Below are 27,797 nucleotides of genomic sequence, written 5' to 3' on the forward strand. Positions count from 1 at the left end.
GGCTCTGTATGAACGAGTGTTTTGTTTGCAGGGTGACATTTAGACAATGACGATGGGGCGGTTGCAGGGAGAGGGTGGGGAAGGGGAGGTGGTACGGGGGTTGTTGGTGACGATCATATGAGCAACGTCTGAAGCTTTTGTGGAAGGCTGAAGAATGGAAGGTCAGGAGGTGAAGACCGGCCAACATCAAGGCTCAAAACATAATGAGCAGGAAACAGTATTTCCTAGATGCTGATGTTCCCATTATTGTCAGAATGCAGTGAGAGTCCTGCTTTCATGTTAGTGCTTATCTTCTACATAAAATGCCAAATGTTTACACTTAGTGGCAGGATTGGCATTTCTAAAATGATTAAAACTCTAATAAACAACAAGAATGTGCAGTTCATTCCACAGAGATGAGTCTTTATTGTTCTCTGCCCAAATTCTTATTGGACTCTATGGAAAACCAAATTTAAAAAAAACAATGAAGAGATAATGGCATTAAATTATTTATTTAGTCCAAAACAAGATATGTGCAAAGTACCTCGGGATTGATATTATTGTGATCAGTAGTGTGGGATAGAGTAGTGAGTAGGAATTGACAAGACTTAAATAACACATACTTCACAGCCAGAGTGCTTATGCCACACATGTAATGTACTTGTAAAACGACAAGCAAATGAATAATGAAGTACAGGAGAAAACCTGATTCCTAACATTATAGTACTCACTTAAGTCACCAAGCAAATAACTATAAAATATAGAACACAAACGCTGGTATTGAACATAGTGAAATGCACTGTGGGAGTACAGTATTATCGTTATCAGCACATTGACGACTCACGTCTCCATATACAGTGAGAGGAACAAGAGCGATTCACACTTCCAAGATGGTAGTACAGTCACTATTTTGAGTTTGTCAGTTAAAAACTAATATATTAATACCACAGTGTGTAAGCTTTAGCACCATCTAGTGGTGAACTATTAATTCATTCAATTTAAAAACCCTCTCTTGATTTCAGTAAGATGCAAAAAAAAATCTATCACATCAATGTAAATTATTTTATATAATTGTATGTCTAGTAATCACTAATTATATTACATGACTGAAGTCTCACCTCACAAGAGGCTGCCATGTTTTGCAGCCATCTTAATGCTACAGATGCTCAACGGACAACTTATTGAATGTCGTTAGCTCTAGTGGCGCTTGCATCGAATGTTGGACCCAATGAGTCGACCGCCGCTTATTTCTACAGCTGGGCCTGCAGGTGGTCGTCGCTGAGTCTCCTCGCTTGTCACGTTCTGCTTTACTCTCGCAAGCTTTTACTAGTTTTTTTTTTAGCTTCTCCGGCTAGCCACTCGTTAGCCACTCCAGCCTATGGCTCTGACTAACTCCGGCCAGCCACTCTTGTTAGCTGCTCCTGCTAAATCCGGCTCACGCCGGCTGCCAAGTCGCCGTCGAGCCGAGATGCTCGTTTGCTCACGCAAAATAAGAATTGGTGGTAGGCTTGTGAAATATGGTCTCTCTGAGCCACCGTAGGGTGCATGCTTCTGCGTGCTTCTAAATGCATGCATTTCGGCTGCATTTTGTGTTATAGCGACAACTAGTGGTCACTTATTACACGTTGTGCCTTTAAAAGGTTTATTGCCTGCACATAAACTTAGTCATTGTTACATAACACTACTCTTCGTACTGTACTCAACTAAGATTGACGAAAATCAGCTGATTAAACAGTCTTGGACATTTCATGGTAAAGGAATACTATTCACAGGCTGTCAAATTATGGCTTTAATGACTGCTGCAATAGTGCCAAGTGGTTTACAGTTTTGCCACTGACAACCCAGCTTAAAATCAGGGGCAGATCACAATGATAAACACTGCACTGCACACATGTATAAATGCAAGTATTCATGTAATTCCTCAGGCTGATGTGTCGTGTTACAGATGGTCACCAAGCTCGCACGTGTGCACACACAGCGGCGGCGTGGGTCCACGAACGATGATTGATGCAAGATTAGAGCAGCATGCATGGCGAGACACACGAGCAAGACTCAGCGTGACTCCACAGATCATCGCTGAGGTGTATATGTTTATATTATTAAGTCATAAGGTTTAATTGCAGGAAAACAAAAGAAGATAAGGCCATTAGGGAGTACAGTAATCCCCGCATATTGACATTTCACTCAAATTCAGTTATGTTTTTATGGAACCTATTTGCTTTTCTAAAGGTTACTAAGAACTTTATACAGTATGTGTGGGAGGAGCTAAGTTTAGAGTTGTCAGCGCAAAATGCACTTACTTTTTTTGATCATCAAGTCATATGTAAGTCATTTACTTAAAGTTTGTAATTATATCAAATTGTTTTGGAATCACAATTTGTGGTTTAAACTATTAATACAGGCAATTATTTTTATTTTGTGGGGCAAATTACTCGTGGTTTTTCACTATTCGTGGCAAACCTCATTCTCTATTCTCCGCAATTACTGTATTAATAATCTTCAATGAAGTTCATCCCTGAGCTCACTTTCCAACTTTAGCTACAATTCGTTTGGCATGAGAAATGTGCTATTGCTAGCTAGCTCTCATACGTTAGCTATGTTCCAAACATAAGATTGATGATGATGGTTTGGACTGAGGATTTTTGTTTGATCAGCAAACTATGTGACTTTACTGTATATTCTACACATCATAACTTTCTATAAGCTCTTAGTGATAAAAAGATCCCAAAATATATACTTTGCATAGTCAAAAAAATAAACATAAGTTTCTCTGTCTGCTGGCTTAGAGGAGACTGACTCTTTGAGATGCTACAAGGCAGCGGTTAAAGGGAATCACATGTTTGGCTTGACATGAGGAAACTGTCAGAAGAGCAGAAAGCAAAACATTGAGGAGAAAGAGTGTGAGAGAAAAGAAGAAACCAATTTTCAATTCAGTTGTTGTTGCCTTTATGGCCCAATTCTGACCTCCAGTAATGTGGCCGCTGTTCAGCAAGATGATTTAAAAAGAACCACATTTTCTCGGGAAGTTTTACTGTGTGTAAAATATGAGGTGTTGATAAGGCGCTGTATGTTTGTTGGGGAAAGAATAGAGTAACCTAGAAAGACATTTTTTAAATAGTAAATTTTATATTTCACATTTCATATAATTTTTTCTCAAGTCTCTTTAAAAGTTTCAGAAGAGACAGAAGCCAAAGTGGCATCCATCTCCTATGCATCCGCACAGCCCAAAGAAAAGTAATGAAAAAAAGTTGGTCAAGTTGTATGTGCCGGTGCCCACAAGAAAAACACCGTCTTTTGAGTAAAATCCTATCAATGTCACAAAGGTTACGCTCCCTCAAGATAACCCGCAGCGTTGCTGTGAGCTCAGACAGATTTTTTTCCACTCCTCTCTCTTTTTTTATGTGATTAGGTGTCAGCAGAATTTTCTTTGGTGTGCAGACGACGCCTTTCATGTCGGAGGTTTCTCATGGTCTCATGCACTATCGAGTTGCCCATTTAAAGTCCACAAAAAGTGTGAACAAAGTACACAATGTCCTTTTGGAGTGTAGTCTGGTCAAATGTGAATCCGTATGTATGGCAGCAAAATAATTATGTACTTTTGTCTGTATGCGTAGGGGAAGGTTCGTTTCACAGAAAAGACACAAAGATGAATTTGAAAGCTTAAGGAAACGAAAGATCAGGTCATTTCTAAAACCAGTGGATTAATTGTCTGGGACTGAGCTGGGGATTCTCATGTCATCTTGACACTTCGCTTCGACAGTGGTATGGTATGACCTTAACTTTTAATGTACTTTTCTACTCAGCTGTACAGTATGATCATCGTAAAGACCACCACATGGTTAGGATTAGTATCTATCAAGTCTGCACTCACTGATGCTATATTAAGAGCTTTTCACAAAATAAACGTGTCTACGGAATGAATATATCTGTGCCAACTTACTTACAAGACGGGATATTTTAGTGCTCTGAAACATTATTATGTCAAGTATACTGTACACTATATCCTCACGTACTTACTCAATTGCTTACAGTGTCAGTCGTCTATTAAAGGAGATGAGTTTGCTGCAATAAAAATATGGACAAAAAAAGATTAAATGCAAAAAAATTACCGGTACCTATATATTCGGAAGGCAGTTTTATGGTTAAAATTTTTTTTGTGTGAGGTAAGCAGCCTGAAGAAAGGTCCGTACTGAAAATTACTTTGTGATATTTAATGCCTACTAGAGCCTGAACACATACACCATGTATATGTTTGCATATTCGTTTACCATCTAACAAATCGACAATTCAGAACATCCGGACATTATTTATATTTTCGCAATGCAACGCTTCATTTCCACTGTGAATTGTATTCCTTTTGCCCATGACTAGCATACAAAACAGGCATATTGTTATAGTAGTCAAACATTTTAGCATATTTTCAAATCAAACTAATCCTCACAAATCAAATTACAACAATCCAAAGTCCAATGCTTTTCAATGAGCATAGAGCGATCCTTTCACCGAGAAAAATGCTGCATTCGAAGAAAGTGGGAAATCGGCTTTATCCCACTCGGATTGGGTCAGTTCCGACCTCAAAAAGCGTTCGAGGCAAATGTCATATGTTCACTTGACACAACATGATTTGGAATGATTGCGTTAACCAGAACAAACAATTAATCAGATTCGGCCATATTTGTTGTTTACATTTGCCTCGAACACTTTGAAGGAGAAATGGGACCCTGAGTAGGACAAATCTGACTTCAAACCTTCCTTGAATGCAGCATAAGACCGCCATTTTGACTTGTGACATAAACTCGGAATTGTCAATACCACATCCATTCGAATCGGTTACTAACTGCTTTTGCCAAAAAATAAGTCATAGTCCCCAAAAAACAAAAGAAAAATCCAATTTGATCATAATGGTAAATAGAGTACATTTATGTAACGATTTATCTATACCAATGTTCTCCAAAGCACTTTTTGAAAACATGTGTGTACACAGTGTACACATGCGGTTGAACACAACCACGTCAACCTACGGAATGGTTTTCCTTATTATTTTAAAATAACTTTGATTGACCTCCAGGATCCCTCGCTATACACTGGCCAACGAGGATGTTTTTTTTATTTTTGGTGAAATTTTAAATCAAACCGTGTTGTGGCTATCGTAAAAGCTAGCTAGCGCTAAGCTTACCCTTGTAAGAGTTTGTCTCTCCAGTCCAGCATCTGATTTTGGAATCTCCCTAGGAAGTCATCAGAGGCAAACCGCGAAGTTAACGACAAGGGTGTTGATAAACTGCCTAGATTTGCTTTATTGACTGATTGCTTAGCAGTTTAGTATAATGCTCATTAGCCGGCTAAATGTTGCCGTACACACACAAAGACTTGTCAGGTCTCAAAGTGTGCGCGTCACAAGACACTGTGCGCTTCTCACATATGTATTACGTCACATGCGTGGCTGCTCAATCATTCCTGTGATACTTTTTTTTTTTTTTACCTGGCAACCAGTGCACCAGAGCAAGGGTGAGCGGCTAAAGACCGTAAAAGCATCCACTTGTGTTTTTACTCATTTGTTAACTTTTGCGTGGTTACAATACCCGCCAAGCAGCTCAGATGCGATTTGTATGCATGCAATTAAAAAGTCAGTTTTCCATAAAATGTCCCCCTTAAGTGTTATTTCTTTCATTCGTTTCTGCCAAATGTCTGAACTGATTGATATGCGACCAAACTTTTCTTTGGCATTTGCAGTTGTACATATGATAACATCGCAGGCCGTCCTAAATAGTTTTTTAATGCAGTACTGCTGTAGGTTAGCATTCAAAGGGATGCTTGAAATGTTAATGGGAATGTGATTTACCATGGGAACTTCATTGCATTCTTCTTGTTTTAGACAACACTGAAAAGAAGCCGACTTTAGCCAGATGAAAAGAACAGTGAGGTCTCACAGCCAAGAAGCGGTAGCAGCGAAGCTAAATCGAGAGCGCCATATAAATCTTGGCTTTAAAGGGTGCGGCAGCAATGCGCAATTGCACACACACATGCAGACGCATGCACACATTGCAGCTCTGCGGCAACAACTGCTCACAGCTGATATGTTAATGGTTCATGTGAGGCCAGTTTGGTGCCAGGGTTCCACACCAGGCCCAGTTCTGTTGAAGAGGCATTCATAAAATGTATTCGGAGGCCGGGGGAAAACACGAGAGGTGGTTGTGTAATTAAACAAGTCTTACAGCCAGTCTGCATGTGCACATGTAAGATTGTGTGAAATGTGTGTGCGTGTTCAGTGTGTGTGACCGAGAGGGATAGAAGAGGTTCGATGGCAGGGAAAAGGAGAGAGGGTGCAGTGTGAGCGTCAAATCTAAACCGCCATCCTAGTGCTAATGTGCACCTAGGGCAGAAATGTCATTGGCAAGCGGGGAGGGAAGAATGAGTTGGGGAGTAGTACGAGCGGTCAGTGTGTGATCCCAAAAAGACTCAGGTGAATAGAACTAGCAATGGAGGGGACAGCAGAATTGGAACAGGTCACCTCGCGGCTGGAGAAGCAGCATGTGACGAAAAGGTGAGGAAGAGCAAGTCGTTAATGTGACGATGGAGGAAGCCAAGGGTGAGAAATGTGTCATGTGGGGGAGGCCTTTCACCAAAGCTAACCTCTGACTGCCTCAGTCTGCTTGATGCCTTTCAAGTAGTGGTGCAACTATCGTGATTTTATTTTTGGCTTCTGTCGAAGATTAAAACATAATGAGCGAAAAAAAAACGATTAATGTTAACTAATTACCTCCCCTATGTTGTGAAAGTACCCTGAATGCACCATGTTGCTTGTAGCAAGCCCAGAGCAACTCAGTGTGTTTCGGCCGTCTCTAAGTGTCATTTAAGGGGGTTACTTGTGTATAAGTCTCAAAATTAAATTTTTGGTCAGAACGATGTTTTTTAAAAAAAAAATTATTTACTCAAAATTAATCTCCGCGCCATACGTCTGATTTTGTGAAAACACATCACATATGCAAAAGGCAAACCAATTGTGATTTTATTTTAAGTCTATAATGCTGTATATTTCTGTAAAATAGACTACATCTCCACCCTAATTCAATATGATAGTATGCATAAAATTTAACTATTTAATACAATTAAGATTTTTTTTTAGAAACATTTAACAATGTTGAGTAATTAATTACCATGCTTTTTGTTTTTAGTACCATTAATTCAAGCTCTTCGTTAGATCAGTGGTTCTCAAATGGGGGTCCGTGAAGGCACTCCAGGGGGTATGTGATATTTCAAAATATATTTTAAAAGTACAGTATATGTAATTATTTCAGAAAATTGTAAGCTTATCAAATTAATTTTTATATTCAGTAGGCTATTCTATTTTTTTTTGTCCTAAAGTCCCACCATCTTCCCCATACCAGAATGGTTCAACCCAACTTGTCATATGCCACCTAGAATCACCCGTCAATCACTTGAAAACTTTTTTGGAAGTTCAGTTATTTATTTTTGAGAACAGAGCTTTACTATTATAACAAAGGAGAACACTTTGTGTTGATTTATGTGCACAAATCTTTGTTTAAAATAATTTCTTTCTTTTTAGCTATATCTTTTTATTTCCAAATAATTCGAGAGATCATATAAATACAAATAGAGTTCCAATGTTTAATAAATCAGACAATGATGGCACAGCACTCTTAATTATTTATATTTTTTTATCAACCAGAAATGGCTTGCGTTGGTTAGGGGGTACTTGGCTGGAGAGAAAAAAATCACAGGGGGTACGTCACTGAAAAAAGGTTGAGAACCACTGCGTTAGATAATGAGATAAGACAAAACTTTTTTTTCCTTTTTTATATGTTCTCTTATGGTTTTCCCCTCATTCCCCAGCTCAGTCAGCACGTGCTCACACTCTATCTGCAGGCCAAGGCCAAACACCCTTAGGGAGCGACGCCATCCTTCTTTACACATTATGCAGCTTCTTACCACCTCCCACTTAACCCTCACCACAATCACAAATATGCTTCCTGCTGCCCGGAGACCAAACAAATACGCTGATGTAGTTCGGAAATGCGAATAAATGTTGAGATGCAAAGCAAAAATTGGACGGACGCGAGAGCCGACAGCTGAAGGGATGCTGGCGAGTCACCATCACAATTTCACACAAACACACTCACGCACACACGCACTTAGGTCTGCAGCAGAGCGAGGTGTCAGAGCCCGTTAGAGGCCTTTGGCTGGACGCAACCAAAGAACAAGCTGGACAAAAGCGTTGCCTGTCTCCCCTCATTAAGTGATTTAGGATCCCATGTTCCCCCTACTCCTTTCATCGCCATCCAAAGTGAACACACTTAAAAAGCTCAAGAAGAATGCCAGGGCCCGCTGACACGAATGGGGTGAAGAGGGGCAGGAAAGCCAAGTTCATGGCAGAGGACCAGGGTATAAATTTGAGCTACGCTGGCCATGCCTATAAGCCAGCATTCAGATTAAGGGGGTGGGTGAATAAACTGGGCTACGCTAGAGGCCTGGCCCTCGGGTGGGAAACAGCAGCCACTTAATCCATTAACAGTTCTTCCTCCACAGAAGAAGCCACCATTTCCCATGAAAGTTGAGTTAAGCTGAAATGTGCCGTTCCAATGCTACACATTAAGTGGGACACGAGATGAAGGGGGCGGGGGGGTGATGGAATATCAGCGAGAGATCCGTAATCGGCCTTGTGAAAGGATGGACTTGGTCAAGCCGTTCGAGGCTCAAGGGGTTAAAGTGGCCTATTGTATGCCATACAGTTCGGAGGATTTGCAATCCAAACTGCGTTAATGCATGTGATAGAGTCAGCCTTAACATATATCCACAAACACATCTCAATCTAATCTAGTGCTACACTATTGAGCCTAATTATATTTAATTAAAACAAGCTACTATAAATGTTCCCTTTTCAAAATTCATCTGTATGATTGATGAGACAAGACAAAATAATTGATAGATCGAAACAAAAACTTTCTAGAGATGACAGACAAAATCCTGAAATCTGTGGTGCTACATTTTGTGATTTTTATTTCAAGTGCCTCATAAAGGCTTCTGTTTGATTAGCCACGGCAGTCTCAGTAGTAGACGCAACAGTCTCAATCCAAACAGCCACTTTAATACATGCACTGCACTATTTTCTTCAGTAAAATAAAATAGCTCATGACTTAATAACAGCAACGTCCCCTTTGAGAGACAGCAACACTACATTTTAGCTACACGACATAAAAGTAGAAGAAGACCCAAAAGCTTCGTCTGGGTCATTATGTCATGGGCTAGCCTAAGAAGCAGCTATCTGTAGATGAATTCTCACATGCCTTTGAGGACAGATGTGATGTGTGATGTCGGGAAACCTCTAATTTGGACTTCTCGATACAGCCCTGTGATGCATCCGAGCCATCACTCCATGGAAGAAATCTTTAAAGTGCCATTAAAAGGAGGCCTAATTGGAGAGAATGTGTGTTTGGAGGTGTATGGAACATGCATAATCTGGACATGGAGGAAAGAAAAAATCCTCTTAGGAGCCAGTGTCCAATTAGTGCGGCATAAAAGGTGGAAGCCAAAAATTTGTTTACAACAAGGCTGCTTTTTTTCCCCTCGCGCGCTGTGAGACGAAGGGAACTTGGTCGGAGACAACGGAGTGGGTGTGGCTATACGCCCTTGCAAACCTTTGACATTAACGCTGCGCAAACCGTGAGGTCAGAGGAAGGTTGTTTCTTCCGAGGCACAAAGGAGTGATTTTTCACTCGCCCTGTGAGAACAGCGAATAATAATTAACTGTCGAGCCCACTGCTGCTATCACGTTCGGATTCGCACGCGTCAACCGCATTCTGGAGCGGAACAAAAGGGCGGTAGACCAAACATCGGTGGGGAGGGCACGGCATGAGCTGGACATGTCGTGCCGGGTGAGTCGAACTCATTTTAAAGCATTTGTGCGAACATTGAATGCTATTTCATAATATTTCTCACTCAACAAAGACATAACAAACAATCATCTGAGGTGACGTGATGGTTCGACAGCTGCTGTGTAACTTGTAGCGATACAAATAAAAGCAGATGTTCATAAGTGCACATCTGCTTCACACAATATTTCATATTGACAAGTCAACATGACTGTGACAATGATTCTTGACCAATAGGGAGTCATTGAGTTGCTCATCAAATACAAGATGGAAGAAGACAGCTCGTCTGGTGATTAAATGTAGCAGAAAACTAGCCAAGTTTAAACCTAAGCCAAAGTTTTGCTAAGCAAAAAAAAAATTCTTTGCGTACACGTTTATAAAAAATATATATATTTTCACTACTTTTTTTTATGTGAGCTGGTTTTCCTCATTTGTATGTTATATTATTTATTTTGTATTTTGAATTAAGCATCAAATCAATAGAAGAAATGGTCCGTAAAATCCTGCCACCCAAAATCAACCTTAAAAAGCATTTTTATTTCTTCTGTACTACTAAGCTCCCCTGATTTGCTATCTTTTTTTTTGTGTGCAAACAAATAGTATAATTCATTGGCATTTACAGTAATTGTATGGGTAATTCCAACTACAAAGGTCATACGTATAACATCTGTATCACAATTTACAGTTCAACCCCATAATGAAATCTGTTCCAACCAAGGGTTTCCAATTGTTTGCAATTTAATGTATTCCAGTGTCATAAAGTGAATATGTGAATGGTACCTAAATAACAGCTCAGTATCAGACCAGTAATTGGACACCCTTTGCAAATGTATCAGTAAATGATATGGTACATAAATGGTGAATCGCTGTTAATCAACAGAAAATTGTCATTGCGTGCAACAACAGAGATTTTTAAACAAATGTTTTTCTTCTCTTCCAATTGTATTAATATATATAACTTAATTCATTACAAGTTTTCATTGTCTTGTGCTGGTTTGATGTCACACCTTGGTCACACAGCTTTCACGATCCAGTTGAATGTTTGTGTACCACTTTAGGAATGAGACTTTACGTTCTCTCAAGCCTTGATTTCCATTGCTCATCTGGGAGTATTTCAGCGGAAAAAGTTTGTGGCCTGGCAAATGGCTACACTTGAACGAACAGCTGCAAGTCTTATTCCCCAAGCAGATGCTGCATCCAAGGCAAATGTTGGTGAACATTTGAATTGATATAAAATGTTTTGAAAATTATTTTTAAACTGATTGAGTACAAAATAAGAGAATTACGTATGAGTAATCCCCGCCGTAAGTGCATTGTTTTCGTCACAATTTTAGGATAACGCAAACAATTTTTTTTTTTTAAAGCTATTCTTGCAAAACTTTTCAAAAATGTTGGAATTGGGTAATGGAACATGTTCACAATGTTTGGTTTCTGCATGAACATATAAATGAATGAATCTGGTGTTGATCTATATCAGAATTATTTAACCTTAGTAAAAGTTTAGGATCTGATTGACATTCATTTGAAATAAGTTTCATCAAAGGAATAACTCATATATTCCAAATATCAATAAATATTCTTCTTTTTTCCTCAGTCTGCTGCACATATCAAAGGGGCAAAAATGGATTGTTCTCAAGAAACTCCAGACTAAACCCTGCCGCATTCCAGGTACGGGCCGCCACCATGCACCCTCCTCTGTCATCGTCTGCTCGGCTAAACTAGAAAGCATTTTGGACTGGCCAGACGGCTCAAGCTGCACTTACTCTGACATGAAAAGCCGCGCTTAATTCGGACTGTCTCATGGCTGATTAATCACAATTTATGATCAAACAGCTGACTTACAGGATCAACATAAGACACCCTGCTCACAAGTCCATGTGGGCTTCCCTCTTGTGCGCAGGCACGAGTGGCATGTTTGGGTCACACTGTCTCCCCAAAGTTTGTTGGCACTGAAATATGCATATGAGTGTCCGTGTTAGATAAACAACCTTGTTCTTTAGAGGCAAATAGAGGCAGAGATAATTAAAAAGACCTACAATAAAATCATTCCACTGACCCAAATAGTTAATTTAAAAGATAAGTATTAATACTAATAAAGGTTTAATCATTGTATGTCTCACACATGGAAAAGTGAGAATTGGCAGAGTCCTCTGAATAGTCAGGGGTTAAGGATTTTTGTTTTGTTTTTTTCTTCAGAGCAATGTGAATTCTCAGACAGAGCAGCCTTAATCAGTCTGTCGTATCTGATGGCCGAGCAGCAGCAGTTAGCATCTGGATGGCGGGAAATGTGACAGAGTGCATGCACGCCACATTAGACATTTAAAACGTCATTTATTTGTCTTTATTTCAGACTACAACTGTGCTCATTCATGATGGTTTCATAACATCGACTTTTGACCATAAAATATTTTAATTTCCATATAGAGTATTGTATACCTTTCCATATATTGGTTGTCATAGTTGCTACGGCCCAAATACATACATACATATTCATCTGTTCTTGTTATGTTAAATTGTATGCAAAAAATAAGTATGACTGCAAGATACAGAATTACCCACATTAGATGTGTGGATTTTGGTTTGTCGTCATCTTTATATAATATAATATAATATAATATAATATAATATAATATAATATAATATAATATAATATAATATAATATAATATAATATTTGAAATAAAATGCATGTTGTTTGAAACAACTTAACTCCATGAATTGATAAAACTGTATATAATGATGTATACGCGACGTTTGTGGCTGACATATTGAAACCAAGTTACTGAGATGGAAAGACTCAAAAGGATTAATGAAGAAAGTATTTGCTTTAAATATTGTGTGACTTGAAATAAAAGAGTTGACAAAGCAGCACTTTTATTAGCTGCATAGTTCAGTAGAGGTCCCCATGGTGATGCTATCAGCAGTGTGACAATAATCAAGCAGATAAACTTGAACCTAAATAGATTAACCAAAAGCTTTTACACTTAAATGTCTCATTTTTTTCATTAACCAATAACTTAAATAATTACCATAAATATGCCAAACTGTCAGCCTCAACAAATGACAAAAGAGAAAATAAATCAAAATATCGGTATATAATGGGATGGGAACAACTCGTCAAACTACATACTGTATAATAATATGGAAACAAATGTATTTTTTGTAAAAAATAAAATAAAATAATAAATATTACAATACATATAAAACGGTCTCCGGATTATTTTTCTTGTTGTTTTTAACTTTAACTGTGTGTGTAAGAGACAAAGATCAGTAATCGGGAGGATTTGGGACTCCCACGACACATTTAAATGAACAGTAAAAAACGACGGCTCCTTGTAACCTTGTAAAGTCCTTGGCAGGATACACACGCAGATCATACAAATAACAAATTACTGAAAAAGTTGTTGCCTTTCACTTTCTCCAAGGAAGCGTCAAGGATGAATCCATCTCCCTGCTCCCTTCGGGCGAAAGGAATTGTGGGTTATTTCTGCCCTGGTGTATCTGGCATGGTTTTGGTGATCCGTCCTCAGCGGGCCAATGACAGTACAGCTGCTTCATGGCTCATTGGTTCTTTTAGGGGTGCAAGCTAAATCCTGATTGGTGACTTTCGGAGAAGACGCGGCACTCCTTCGCCCCCTCCCGTTCCCCCCTTAAGTGAAGGGAAATCATTTACATATCGATCCCTTTTTTATAGCAGAGATGAGGGACAGGAACCTTTTTTTGTACATTTTGGGAGCCAGATGGCAAAGTCTTTTTTTACATGATGATGATGTAAATATAAGTAACTCTGATCTGTTAACTGCTACTGAGTTTGTAATTCATACTGTACAGTAATTAAAAAAAAAACGATAGAAAATGTTTTGCTACTTGACAAAATATAATGTAGTCTAAAAAAGAAATTATGCTATTTTTTGTAATTCTAAATACAGTTTCTAGCGGTGTGACCGCGTAACTGTGTCAAACAGCACCGCATCTCCTACTATACACGGACGGTTGCGTTGCTGGGCAAACTTTCCAGCGGGTCTGCCTCTATACAGGAGTGGCTTGGCGTATGGTAAACGTGTGTGACGTCTTAGCTGCCGTGTTTCTTGAAGCACCCCCACCGCCACAGCGTATCGCGTGTCAAGACCTCACTTGCACTACTTCTTCAAGGACCATGCGAACCCGACGATCGGCCATACGACCACAAGTATCTTTGTAGTTGATCAATTTTTTCCCCTTTAGTCAAGCTCATAACCGAACAGGCTGAAATCATGAAACTGAGGGCAAGTGACAGAATTGGAACCTGAGGCCAGTGACACATAGTGCTATCAAAGCAAGGTCCACACATGCAAATTACATTTTTGCCTAGAACATTTTTTTTGCTGGTAAATTCAATATCATTCTTTATAAGACAAAAAACTGATACATTTGCATGAAGAGTCCAAGTTTTAAATAAAATAAAATAAAAACAATTGACCAAATGATGCATGAAAATCAAATAAGAAAACTGTTATGTACAGAATCCCACTTATCCCATATTTACCCATTTATAGTAAAATGATGAATGAATTGAATAAATGTTTTTCAAACATTTTAACATTATGAGTATAAATATTGGTTACTAACAAAAACTTTAAATAGATGGCCACAGTTGATTCATGAAATTAAATACAATAATTTGCTACATATGCAATGTTAAAAAATATATTATGATTACTTCTTTTTTTTTTTTAAGGGGAGCCAATATGTCTTAAAACCAAAATTATATAAGCATGCTTACAATTGTATTAACTAAAATAATACTGAAATAATATCACACATTTTTAGCATTTGGGTATTTTCCAATGAATTATACACATACTTTCTCTCTCTTTTTTCTCTCTCCAAAATCAGGATTCATGCCAAAGGGACACAGAAAATGACTTGTCAAATTTGGTGACCATGTTTTTGTAACTTACAAAAGTCCACTTAAAGCTTTTTGTCCTCCCACCCGTGCCAGATTCAGAGACAGAAATATGAGCAGCAAAGCCATAAAGACTACTGATGGAAACCTAAGCAGCCAGCATACTCAGGAAACAAATAAAACATCTTTATGAGTTTGCTTTTATGACCTTAATAGGCTGAGTCAAGGTCCAGTGACCTCTAAGTGCTCGGCTGGACAAGTCGGTTTTTCTCAAAAGGCTTCAGACACCAGCTACTGTCGACACAAATTCTTCTACAAGTCTGCACAGCGTCACTGTTTTTTGTTTGTTTTTCATTAGGCTGACATGTAGTCTTTCAACAAAATGACAATAAAATCTCATTAGCAGTATTTAATGTGTACTTTACACTTAAGGGCATTAAACAAAAATAAATAAAAACAATACATGACCAGTTACATATAAGTAGCAAATCATTGAACTATTATAGGAAAGACACTCAATAAATTACAAATTTTAAATCTTTATGTACAAGAATTACAGAAGTATACAATAGTTTAAGTGCTGTTGCTGTTTTTTTTGTTAACTATTTAAATGCTTTTGTTTTTTTAATTATGATAATTAGTACTCATTATAACAGCACAATTTGCGATATACTTGCATTTTCTTTATTATCATTACTTTACCTGCATTGATCTGCTAGGAGAAATTATGTGAGCGGATCCTATTTTTATTAATGTACTAAACAGTAATTTCCTGAATTAAAAAAAATCATAAAATCTGAAATGACTACATCTTGTTTGATATATAATATTAATATATAATATTCAACAGTTTCACAGATATATCAAACTAATTTATTGTGAAGACATATATAGTAAATTTTGCTTTTAGTTTTGAACTTGTTTATTCATTCATTGTTTCATTACAGACAATAATAAATATGGATTATGATTCTTCCCTATAAAAAACTTTTCACAATTATTTTATTGTATTTTAAATAATGTAATACTTCACTACTAGAAATGTTTTCAGCGCTTTATGTATGTAGGCTTTTTGTTTTTTTGTAAGCAGTCTCTATTTACACCTAATGACAATTTGTGGAATCAAATAAATTTGTCTAAAATGAGTTACCGTATCTGTTTTTGTTAATGATTTAGTGAGTAATTCATGCTTGCAGGTCTATTTCATTCAAATTCACATTAGCAAATCTCTTTGCTACATTGCTATGTTACATTCTCTGAAAGATAAGCGCCACACAGAACAAAAGTTGTATGTAAAGTGAGCAGAAACCGAAACCTGTGTCCCCTGCTGCTATCAGGTTGGCTTTCTGTGACATTGTCTCTTTTGTTTAACAGACAATACAGGCTTGTTGAACTATTAGCTTCTCTTTGTGGAAGCTGTGATGTCCGCCCTGTCACCACCCGCACTAAAAAAGCCTGCTAAGAATTCTCTCTGAGCGCCAAAACCTCCCTAAGGTAAAGTCTTACATTTCAGCTTTCTGTTCAAAGTCTTTAGTAAAATGTGAATGATCTTGCGAAACTGCTGTGAAGCCTTACTGGCACAAGTAACTGGCAATGGAAGCCAATATTATACTATCAGAGAATGAACGGGTCTCTTGTTCGAGGCCGTAGTACTCCGCTGGAGTAGAGGCCTGTCATTGGTGGAGAACGGACCGCTGTGGTTGGCTAGCGCGATGACATATTCTGTGTCGACTCAGCGCTGGGACCTGTTCCGCCAGATGCCCTCCTCTCGTCCCCTGCAATGTTTGCAGCCCCACGCACGCGATCCCTCGCTCCGCTTGGCTGCACCCTCTCATCGCATTACTTCTGCTATTCTAACTCCTCCATCAATTATGCACAAGAATAACTCTGGGCCCTGATGGAGCCAAGACATAAAAGGGGATCATGGATGTGAGCGCTCGCAGCGTTGGCCCACGTGCTGCCGTTGTGCTGCTCCCCTGACCACTGATATGAGCACCAAGGTACCAACTCAAATAGGTGCACCAGGTACCCGCACAACAGTTTGTGCAAAAATGCAGCTTGGACAACGTCATTGAGATAATGGGACACAAAATAAGACAAAAATTTTTTTAGAGTTATTACAAAAGATTATTTTTCAACTGACTGGTTTTGATTATATAATTTCTATATTTATGGTGTAAAACTTTACCAAAACTTAAATATGGTAACTTAGTTGAAAACGCCGGCCATGTTTCAGTAGATTTTGTCACAAAGTCATTCCAGATTATACCACTTTTATAACATTTATTTACTATTTATAATGATTTTTATAGCATTTATTATTATTATTTTTAGTTCTAGTTTAAATCGTACCAAACATCAGATACAGTTCGGACTTTTGACTTTTTTTTTAACAGTGTATATAAAACTTGCATGTGTGCTAACATGTATGAGCTTGTAAATTATAGAAAAAAATATATCATTATTATTGTATAAGTGAAGTTACTTACATTTGTATGATGGGGATTAGAATCTTAATGAAAACAATAAAAGCTTAGATATTTCTGGGGGGTACTGAAAGTTTATTTCAGGAATTCAAAAGAAAATCAATGAGAAAATGCCAAACCAAAATCTATGTGGATTTGAATAATGCAAAAGATAAAAACTACACTGCTAGTTTAAAACATTGTATCACTATTTCAGAAAACTGGACAATTCCTACGTAACTTAAAGATGCATTAGGTTGAGTGTCAGATCTTAAACTGCTCACGTGATTCTCAAGATTCGTAACCTACTTTTTAATTCTTCAAGACAAAATGGAGTCTAAGTCGGAAAATGGCGGCCTCAGACGGGCGCTCCGCCCCACAGTGTGGAGGAAAGGCAAAGCACAAACGTCGCTGGAAAAAGCTCTAGACAGTCTAAAAGTTTAGCAAATGAAACTGCTGGTTAGCGATAAAATAACTATTTAATCCCCTGAATCAAAGTAACAATTCCAGAAAAGTATTTGTGTTGGGAAAAGAAGAAAAGTTGACATAACGGCAAGGCTTTGATTAACGTCATGTCATGGTGGTCCTGACCTGGATTTCTCCTGGTTGCGTGTGAAGGTTTGTCCAAGCTCTATCGTGAGATCACAAACAGCCTATTTAATATTTCACAAGTCCCAAAGCACCAAGTGAGCAGAAATCCTCCAGGAAGAAACATTCAATGGGTCTCAGAGTCACACGAAAGGTCCGACAAAGTCACACCGAGTTCATCATCACCTGACACTGACGAATCACGTTCTGGTCGAAAATTAATCAGACAGCTAAATTGCAGAAGCCCATTAAACCAAATGATATATTCAGGGAAAAGATTGTCTATCGTATTGAAACTATAAAATTAGCTGGCTCTGCGTTTTTAATGCAGTCCAAGAGATGTATTAAAATACATCGCTCGAACAAAGAATATATGAAGTTTATGTTGTGATCTGTAATGAACCACGAGTTTGAAATATATGACAGAAATGAAAATATTAACAGTGTAATTCTCAGTCTTGACTGAGAAATTAATTTTATATGTTTATTATTGTGGTGTAGTTTGCAGTGGAATTACACACTTTTGCAAACGGGATTCAAATGAATATTAATGGTACTAAAACTGATTATAAGAATGTTAGGACAGCGCTCCCATTATGCGTGGACGTATCACTGCTGAGTGTATTTTAAAGAAATTTCACATTCCAGATGTAATCTCTCTTTTTACCAAACAACACATAGGCAAAAGCTACGAAAACCAAAACACAGTACATAATGACATTGTAGTTGACAAATTGCACTTCTTTAAAGATTTAGGCAACAAACTGAACTAATGTTTTGCAATTTTAAGAACATAAGGTGAAGGCGAGAGGGCGCAAAGCAGCCACTTCGCTATGCGCCCTGCAATGTGCAGCAGGGTTGTGCAAACTGTTAGCAGCTTAGTGGCTCTTTAGGAGTGTCTTGGAAGCAGTTTTTAGGAGCTTTACTGCAGTCATTAGGAGGTAAGACTGATTAATGTGAATGGTCAGGCAGGACCTGGCTTTCTGAGGGAGGAACACAGAGGGGTGAAGGGTCCCACAGGAAGTGTTTTGTGTCTCCGCACAAAAGGAGGGCTGACCTCTTAAGCCCCTTAGAGCCTCTTTGCTAATACCCTCACCGGTGCCTACAAAGACACAGGGGATGCCATTTCAACACTCACTTTTAAACAGCATTCACAAAAAGCCTCACCGAGATTCGAACAGCAGAAAAGTGAATCTCTGTGCAGCGGAGTGAAACTGAGATTAGGGCTGAAGAGTCTCCCGCTAATCCATTGACTGGGGCGCATATCAAACAGAAGAAAGCTGAAGTCACACAATATCTTATCACAACACGGGGGAGACTTATGAGACCTTTTTGGTAGCATAGCAAATCTTCCAGAAAAAAACAAAACAATATAATCTTCTTTTTTTCCCAGATCAAGAAGCCTTTTTTTTTTCTTTTTCAACACAACCTTGTGCATGGATGTATCAGAGTCAAATGAATAATCGATAAAAGCCTTTGTGTTGCAACACTAAGAGGGCAAGAGGTGTTATGTTTTTTTTAGTCAACTTAAGTTAACAATATTTTTTTCTGAATGTCCCTTCAAATGTAATCGTATGTGAAACTTGATGATTCCAGATATGAATACAAATGGTTGACTGCATACCGTTTTATCTGTTTTTCAAATTAAGTACTAGTACTAGATTTTGTTTTTTTTTAAGAGAGAATACAGAGATACGTATTTTCTCTTTCTAGATTCAGTATGCTAACACTTGAGATCGACCCAGTCGCAATAAAACTAGTGCTTTCAAAGTTAAAGCGTTAACTAATTAATTAATCACAAAAAATTATTGCATTAATCATGTATTAACTCAGATTATTCACACTATTAATTCTGGCCACAGATTATCCTTCATCTTGATAGCAGATAGTTACGTTAAAGGTAATATAGGTTGTGTTTGAGCAATAATCATAACTACATGCATTAAAGTAAAGCATTTAATAAATGTTTGCGTATGACATTCAGAATATTTGTTCATGTCAAACTATTGGGGTAATTTTTTTTCTATTTTTAATTATGCAAGTAACTAACTGATTAGAAAAGTGGACGAGCGTGTGCAGTGGATCAAAAAAAGTTGAAGACGTCCTTATAACATTAAATGTCGAAATACACATAACAGGTACCGCAAAAAATGTTGATAAAAAGACTCTTTAATTAAGCGATTAATCGTGATTAATCAAAATTCTAAAATGTGATGAATCTGATTTAAAAATGTAATTGTTTGACAGCTCTAAATAAAACCAAAAATATGTTTCACTTCCTACACCTAACAAATCAGTGAATACAGAGCCAGTGTACAAATCCAAGTCCAGAAGGTCCAAGGAGACAATCAGATTTTGCAGCAGAACGACGCTCGACCTCTGTCATTAAGTAAGCACTTGCCCGATCTGCAAGTGCGCTGAAAGTTCAGCAGACTTTAACTGGAGCATTCACACATCAGAAAAGGTCAAGCAATTTCACACATTTGCCGCTACCTACTGTGATGTCACTTTTCATTTATAGGTAATACAACCTGTATTTTTGTTTCAGAAAGATTGTAGAGTTTGCGTGACTGTTAATTTACAATCGATGGGTCATGCAAATAATTAGTGGGCATTATTTAAATGCTGGACTAGATGAGCTAATTATTTGAAGCTTAATGTTTTGTCAGGTGATAATTACAAGCATTTCTACAGTTTGCTGAAAAAAATAATTATGAAAAATTCTAATTCTATAAATCCTGTTGCATAGATATTTTACTTGCGCGGATTTGTGTGACAGATAATTAAAAATAAATAAATAAAATATTTTTTCCCACGTTACAATGCTAGTTCTACCTCTTAAATGTGCTGCAAAAGAGACCAGATCTTGTATAAACCAGCATTCTTGCCACACAAGACATCACTAGTGGCTGTCAATCAAAGCCGAGCTGCCTGAGGGCCTCGCCTTATTAGTCAGAGCGTAAAAAAAGAGGGCTGGGGTCACTCCTCTCTGCAGGCAGGGTCATCGAGAGCATGAGGAATGACGGGCGTCTCCACAGGACCATTGATAACCGCTCTGCACGGAGTTACAAATCAGGCACTACTAATAGAACGGAAATTCACTGTTTAACTCATCTGGCGGTTAATTCTCTTGAAGTACATAAATAGATGCTGTTGTGTTAGCTACACCAAGTTGTAGGAAAATTATACAAATATGTAATTGTGCTATAAAGCAAAACTAACAATAAACTACAAGGTTTGAAATTTTGTTTGTGGTCAAAATTTTGATTTTACAACTCATAAAAACCAGTGATGGGAATAACTGCGTTTAAACTAACGGCCTTAGTTTTTTTTTTTCATTGACGGACTATCCATCCAAATGCACCTGCCAACCGCAATAAGAAAGAAGAAGTCATGCATTACCGCCAGTGGCCTTCTTTGTAGCCATAGGTATCTATGCTAAAGAAGGGGGCGCTAATGAATCAAAAGTATTTGACAACCATCAAATGGAAGTAGAAGAAGTAGTCCGTAGTCTTGTGTAAATTATAGTGTAGTATGACTTATTTACTATTTAGAGCAGCAAGATGCACAGTAAATGTGACGCAGAATTTAAGTTAAGGTAAGCCATTTAAAACTACTGCAAAAAGAAAAGCTTTTCCATAGTGCATCTGTCTAAACAGTGTGTGTTTGCATGTGTGTATTTTTCGAGAGGGAGACCCGCGATGCAATCCGCTTGTATTAAAACGCAGCCCATTTTTAAAGTTATAAAGCAATCAGCAGCTCGGAGCAGCTCATGCTTGTGCTGTTTCCTTTCTTTGTAAGCACTGGGCTCCTTTTGGGGTACTCTGAATAACAGAAGGGTACATTTGAACAACGCTCACACGAGGTTTTGAACAAGTACGTGCTCGCGTCAAAGCACATTAATTTACCGGAAAAGGCCATATTAAAAGTATCGATACATGGTTTTATGAATCGATATTGGGCTATGAAAAGCAATATCGATTTGATATTTTAAACCCAGCCCTAGTGATGAGTGACAGTAGAGATTTGCCGAAAAACGGCCGCCATGAGGAGTGATTTGTTGACATTTCTGTTCCACCAAGAACCATTAACATCGCGACTCCACAAGCAATCACCATAACAGCCAGTGTTACCGGCGTTTGGTAAATCATAGCGACATGCTCGCCTAGTGTAATTAATAGCGCCGACAATTGTACTTCTCTTATTTCACGAGTGCTAAACACGTGAAAAGTGTTGAAATAAATATCCAGTCTCGGCAAATCACACTGACGGAGGCCACGGAGGCGAAGTCTGTCGGAAACACCGAACTAATTAAAGTGAGAACGGTGTGCAGTTATATAACATTTGTATGTGAATGATGCAAGCCCAGAGTTGGGCAGTTTTCTGACATATATCAATCAATTAAAATGTCTTTAAATGTGTAGAATTATAAACTGAAGATATATCACTCAATTGAAAGTGTCCAAACGTTTTTCAGAGAGATTATGTGGAAGGTGATGATTTGAGGAAATGGAGTAGTAGTTTTTGGCCATGATAGCATTAAGCACTGTATATTTCATAGCATTGGTGTATTTTATATATATATATATATATATATATATATATATATATATATATATATATATATATATATATATATATATATATATATATATATATATATATATATATATATATATATATATATACACACACACACACACACATTATTGATTATTTTAGCCCGCAACAATGCGCGTGATATCCTGGAGGGACTGGCTAGGACTGTCTACAAATTACCTATCGATGACATATGTGCCACAAATCACCATATATCCAGTATTTATTTTATTTTTATTATTATTATGATTGTTTTAGTAATTGGCAGTGGTAGAATATACATCACCACTCAAAATTGTATTTATTATTATTATTATTATTATTATTATTATTATTATTATTATTATTATTACTATTATTATTATTATTATTATTATTATTATTATTATTATTATAATATGATATGTCATGGAGTTAGGCATTTGTGTGACATAATTTTTTTCAAACTGCGAAGACTTTCCTAAAAAGCTTTGCTGGGTTCGACGCATGTTAAGGTTGCCACAGCGGACTTAGGTCCCTGTGCACGTGACGCAGGAGGTCGACCGGCAAGCTCGGTGCTACTCTCTAGCAACAAGCTTTGCTGGTTACTACTCTATTGTGGACTCGCTCCTGAGTCATTAATCACCAACCTCCATAGTAGCAAATAAGCTGCACATCTAACAAATATCATTCTCATGAAGGGATGACGAGGAAAGCTTAAGAAGCCATGCTAACTACTAAGCTAACCCAAGGCTGACAAGGCTAGCATGTTTAACACTGAAATTAAGTGCTTGGGGTGATTGACACCACTTTTCACAGACATGTAGCTGGAACCGTGTTTAAGTGGAGAACATTCAACAAAATAGCAGGCAAATAAATAAGTGTTTGGACTCTGCAGAGAATGTCTACTTGCTAAACATGAACCGGAAACAAATTATGCAATTGTACGATGTACATCAGCCAAGAGCAGTGGCCTATATGCTTAAAAATATGTTAAAAAAGTAGTTTGGAAAATTAATGAATGAAAGAATAATATACAAGAAGTATACAATATCACTAATTGTATTTGTTTGTTTTCACAATAGAGTCCTGAGTTTTGATTTTTGATTTTAGATTTTCTTTTCCTTCTTTTTTCTATCAATTTATCTTTGCTTTGAGACAAGAATATGCAGTTTGCTGTTAAACACAATGTGTACATTGCTGGTGTCGCTGGTGAAACATTGTACCTCCAAAATGGTCAAATTTCAGGAGACCCCAAAAACAGCATGTTTGTTCAACCATTAACATTACATTATCAAAGACAGCAACACATTTTCAACACTTTACATTAGTCAATAATTTGTAAACATCCACACGTGCGGACTGACAAATAGTATAGTTTTTTTTTTTAATGAATTTTGCAAAATGGTTATGATGATTGAAATGATTATGAGGTTTCGTCTCGATGCCAGCAATATATAATAATATATAAAAATGAAAACCTATTGTTCATTCGTTACATTGTCATATTCTTATTGTAAACCCTTGCTTTGGGTCCCGGGGATAAACGTGGAAAAAAAAAACACTCCACAAATTAGAAACAAATGAAGTCATTGATTTGCAAAACTGCTCCACAAAGAAAAATTATTATTTCGAGCACGGAGATTGTTTGAGGTGGGAATATTATGTACTCCATACTTGATCTATGTTCTGTCTGAACTATGATTCTATAAGAAACTTATTTCAATACATGATAGAAACAGTGTTTCTTTTTAATTCATAGTCGAGTTATTGCAGTCTATTCAAACGAAGCCCATGAGTGGAAATCCTTCCCTGCGTGAGATGTGATAACCTTTAATTTGGGAGCCTAAAAGACTGGAGCCCAGCGAGAGGTATTAATGGTGCTTCACTAAGTTAATAAAATGAAAGATAAACCCCAGATAAAAACCTTTATCCTTTTGACCTGCACTTATTGATACTTTCTAAACCTCCTGGGCAGGAAATCACATTCATTCACATCTCTTTGATCCTCCTTGTCAGATTGACACTTCCTCTCAGTGGGCACGCTGGTTTTGACCACACCCTGTGACTCTCAGCCTTGTCGCGTAGCCTCTGGCCTCTTCCAAGGAAGCTCCTGTGTTGTCCTGTTGTTATAATTCCCCTTCTCTACCTCGGATAACACATTCACACTCTGCTCTGTCTCCTCCTTCTCCCGGTCTGTCTCCCTGTGCAGTGAAATGCCGGCTATGGGCTGCCGAGACAACAATAGAGGTCTTTCAAGCAGACTGTGCTGGCTCTGGGAGAGAGATTCGGTCCTGAGACCCAGTCAATATTTGGACGTGGTTGCCTTTTTGTGTCCGTTTTTAATCCAAGCGGAACCAAGCGGCGGGGAGCCGGGGAAAGGCTGAGAGGGGGAACGCGAGGGTAAACACTTGACACAATGCAAACGGGCCAACTCACAATACCACTGGGAAACTATCACAATATCACTCTGTCACCCAGTGAAAAGTGGAGTATTGTTCCTTTAAGTGAAGATTAAAAAGAGAAAACAAATAGCGGAGGTCATTGCGCGATGGAGAGGAAAAGTGAACGAGTGTCATATTGAGGGACTCACATTGTGGGGGTATTAGCTCCAACACAAACAAACACAAACCTCAAGTCCGCACTGAGAGTGACAGCGGGAATAAACAGTGCATGATCAGAGGTCATTTAGGTCAATAAGCGCCCTAATCAAACATGAAAACGAGCCACTGAAAAGATTCTTTGATTGCAGGATAGAGATCTGGCTTGCATCTGCTGCAGAAAGCTTTGGATGACTATTGTCACGGATTAAGGGAAAACCCCTGGGGTGACGGTGCTCCCACAGAATGCTGGGATACCTTCTCGCCCCAGCTGTCATCTTGTTAGTCCCACCCAATGAGCTTCTTTGAGGAGTACTGGTATCAGTTTCCATGGCGTCGGAGACACAAACAGCTTGAGAGATTAGGAACGGAACCCGGCCCCGAATTCTCCTGGTGATCCCACCTATCAGCAACAAATAAACACCTTAGGCCACATCAGTGCCTACGTGCGGACCATATGGACCCAGGTGGGTTTTAATGAAGCAGCTAAATAGCGGGTGAGCGGGGAGTTCACTAATAGCTCCTTGTCAGAGCAGCAGTAAATACCCGACTCACACAATTTCTTCCATCTTTTGGTTACTGAAACAGACGGCGAAACTGACTGGGAACATCTGCGGCTCATTTTTCTCACATGAGCGTTCTCGCCACAAAATGCAACACTTTTATTTCCATTGCTTTGATTGAGATGTTTATGTCTTTGTACCAATTTCTAGTGGTGGGCCATTAATATGACATTTGGAAATTGTACCGAATGAACGGAGGATAAATGCAAGCAAAACCTGCTTTGTAGGTCAGATATCAAAGACAGCTTTTGATTCTTCTGCTCGGTCGGATCTATAAGGACGTGCCAAAAACATTTGAGATGTGCGCAACTAATGACTTATTTTTGTCTGTCATTTATGTAAAAATGTTTCATGGATTTTGACGAAGATTTTAGCCCATTTTTGTCATCTAAAAAAAAACTAACTCCTTACCATTTGGTCAGAAAAGCTTGTTTTGTAAAAGGGTGTTTAAAATAATGACAATTGAGCTGGCAAGCTATTTCAATGCTGTTTTCACTCAAGAGTTCAAAGTGACTCAAATCCACTGTGCTGCACAATTACATGACCTAGCAATCTAAAGAACAAAAGATAAAGATAAATTGATTTGAAATTATGTAAAAACTTCTTACATTATACGATTTCGATTTTTGTACAAGCAGTGTACATATGTGTGTTAGTAAAAAGCAAATTTTTGAAGAGAGCTTTTCTTGACATTCTGCATTTGTAAAATTTCCGCACAAGCGCCATCTCCATATTTTCGAAATCTGCGTAGCAACTACAGTTGAAGCGCACCATACAGGATCCCTCGAGTGGCAGATCAACTCTGATGGGAGCAAACAATATTAAACAGTTCCAAATCATGTTTTCTTGCTGCCTGTAGACTGAACAAACTGCTCAGCAAAGTCTAATAAGTCTATATTTGGGCCAGTTGGCATAAAAAAACAGGAGGAGTCGCATCACTCGAGTCTCATGAGTTTGTTCCCAACAACATTCCCAGATATTGAGAGTTCTGCACAGTATAACTCCATTCAGTTTTATGAGCTCCGCCGTCATTGTGGAAGCTTTTCAAACAGTGGGCAAAGCTGAATCATCCTCGGGTTGTAAATCCATCCTCTAGCACGCTGAGTCTTGCTGTCTGAGTCTTATCAGCAGCATGCATCAGCACAGGGAAAGATGTTTCCCACATATCAAAGTATCACAAACAAAGATGGATTTTTATCAAAATTACAATAAGGCTTCTTTGTTGCCCCCTTTGAAACAATGTAAACAAAAACAAAAAAAAGTATTTCCATATTTCACGAATCACTTGCCATTTCAATTCCGGAGCTCCTGTTGGGAATTTCATGAATGGCTGAGTATGGACTGCTGTTTTGGATGCCATTCCTCCTCACTTTGGACAAATGTGCGGCAGAGATAGCAGAAGAAGGGGGTAAGAAAGCTAATCTAGAAGTTGGGACTCAAACGCAGCAGGTTCTCCGAGCTCCAGCAGTGGCTGTGGTTACATTAAGCAGCAGGGTTACGGGCGACGCAAGCATGGTTGGAATACTGAAGGTCAGAAGGGAACCGGGCTTTTAGAATGGCATTTGCTTACATTATGCAGCTCAGGTCAGATTTAGATTAAAGTCATGAATGAGAAAGGGACACAGTCATTTAGAGTTACTCATTTATTTAGCTGCCTTTCTATCGAGACAAAGCCCAGGCGGGGTGCCGTGCCGAAACCGTCACTGGGCCCCCCATAGCTGGCGGTACTGCCCCAGTTTTGACCCTGACAACGGGTCCCCTTCGCGCTGCTTAACCTGGAGCTCGCTTAGTTACTACCAAGTGTGTGACCTCAGCATGTGTGGATCTCTCACAAGACCCAATATCATGCTGTGTCTTGGCTTCTGCTAAAATACCCCTGTATGCCCCCTTATTGTCTGCCCCAGCTTGAGCCGGGTGGAGGGGGTAAAGGCGGTATTGGGGTTGGGGGGTGTGAACCAGACTTGGGAACAGTTTGAAGACCAAGAGAAGGGACGAAAGCCAGTGAGAGGAACCGTGAGCCGTTATCAGCCACAGATATCTGCCTTTTAGCAGCCCACCGGCTACCTTTGATCTTACTCTCATTTGCATTTGTATCTCAAACATCCTGTCAATGTATGGGGCTTTTTAAAAAGCAAGCTCTCAGCAATGGCTGTCTTAGTGAAATACAGCGGATGCCTTGTTGGGTGTTTTGACTGTAAATCTCATAAAACCATTTCTTGTTCTAGAAAAAATCAGAAATGAAATTTAAATATA

General features: G+C 38.5%; 1 protein-coding gene across 1 annotated transcript in view; it reads right to left on the reverse strand.

Annotated features, from left to right (window-relative positions):
• The window catches only part of LOC144034303 (ephrin-A5b-like), a 78,803-nt gene that overhangs the window by 49,717 nt on the left and 1,289 nt on the right, over positions 1-27,797 (reverse strand). The window lies entirely within an intron of this gene.

Source organism: Vanacampus margaritifer, chromosome 14, assembly GCF_051991255.1.
Source record: "Vanacampus margaritifer isolate UIUO_Vmar chromosome 14, RoL_Vmar_1.0, whole genome shotgun sequence".
NCBI lineage: Eukaryota > Metazoa > Chordata > Actinopteri > Syngnathiformes > Syngnathidae > Vanacampus > Vanacampus margaritifer.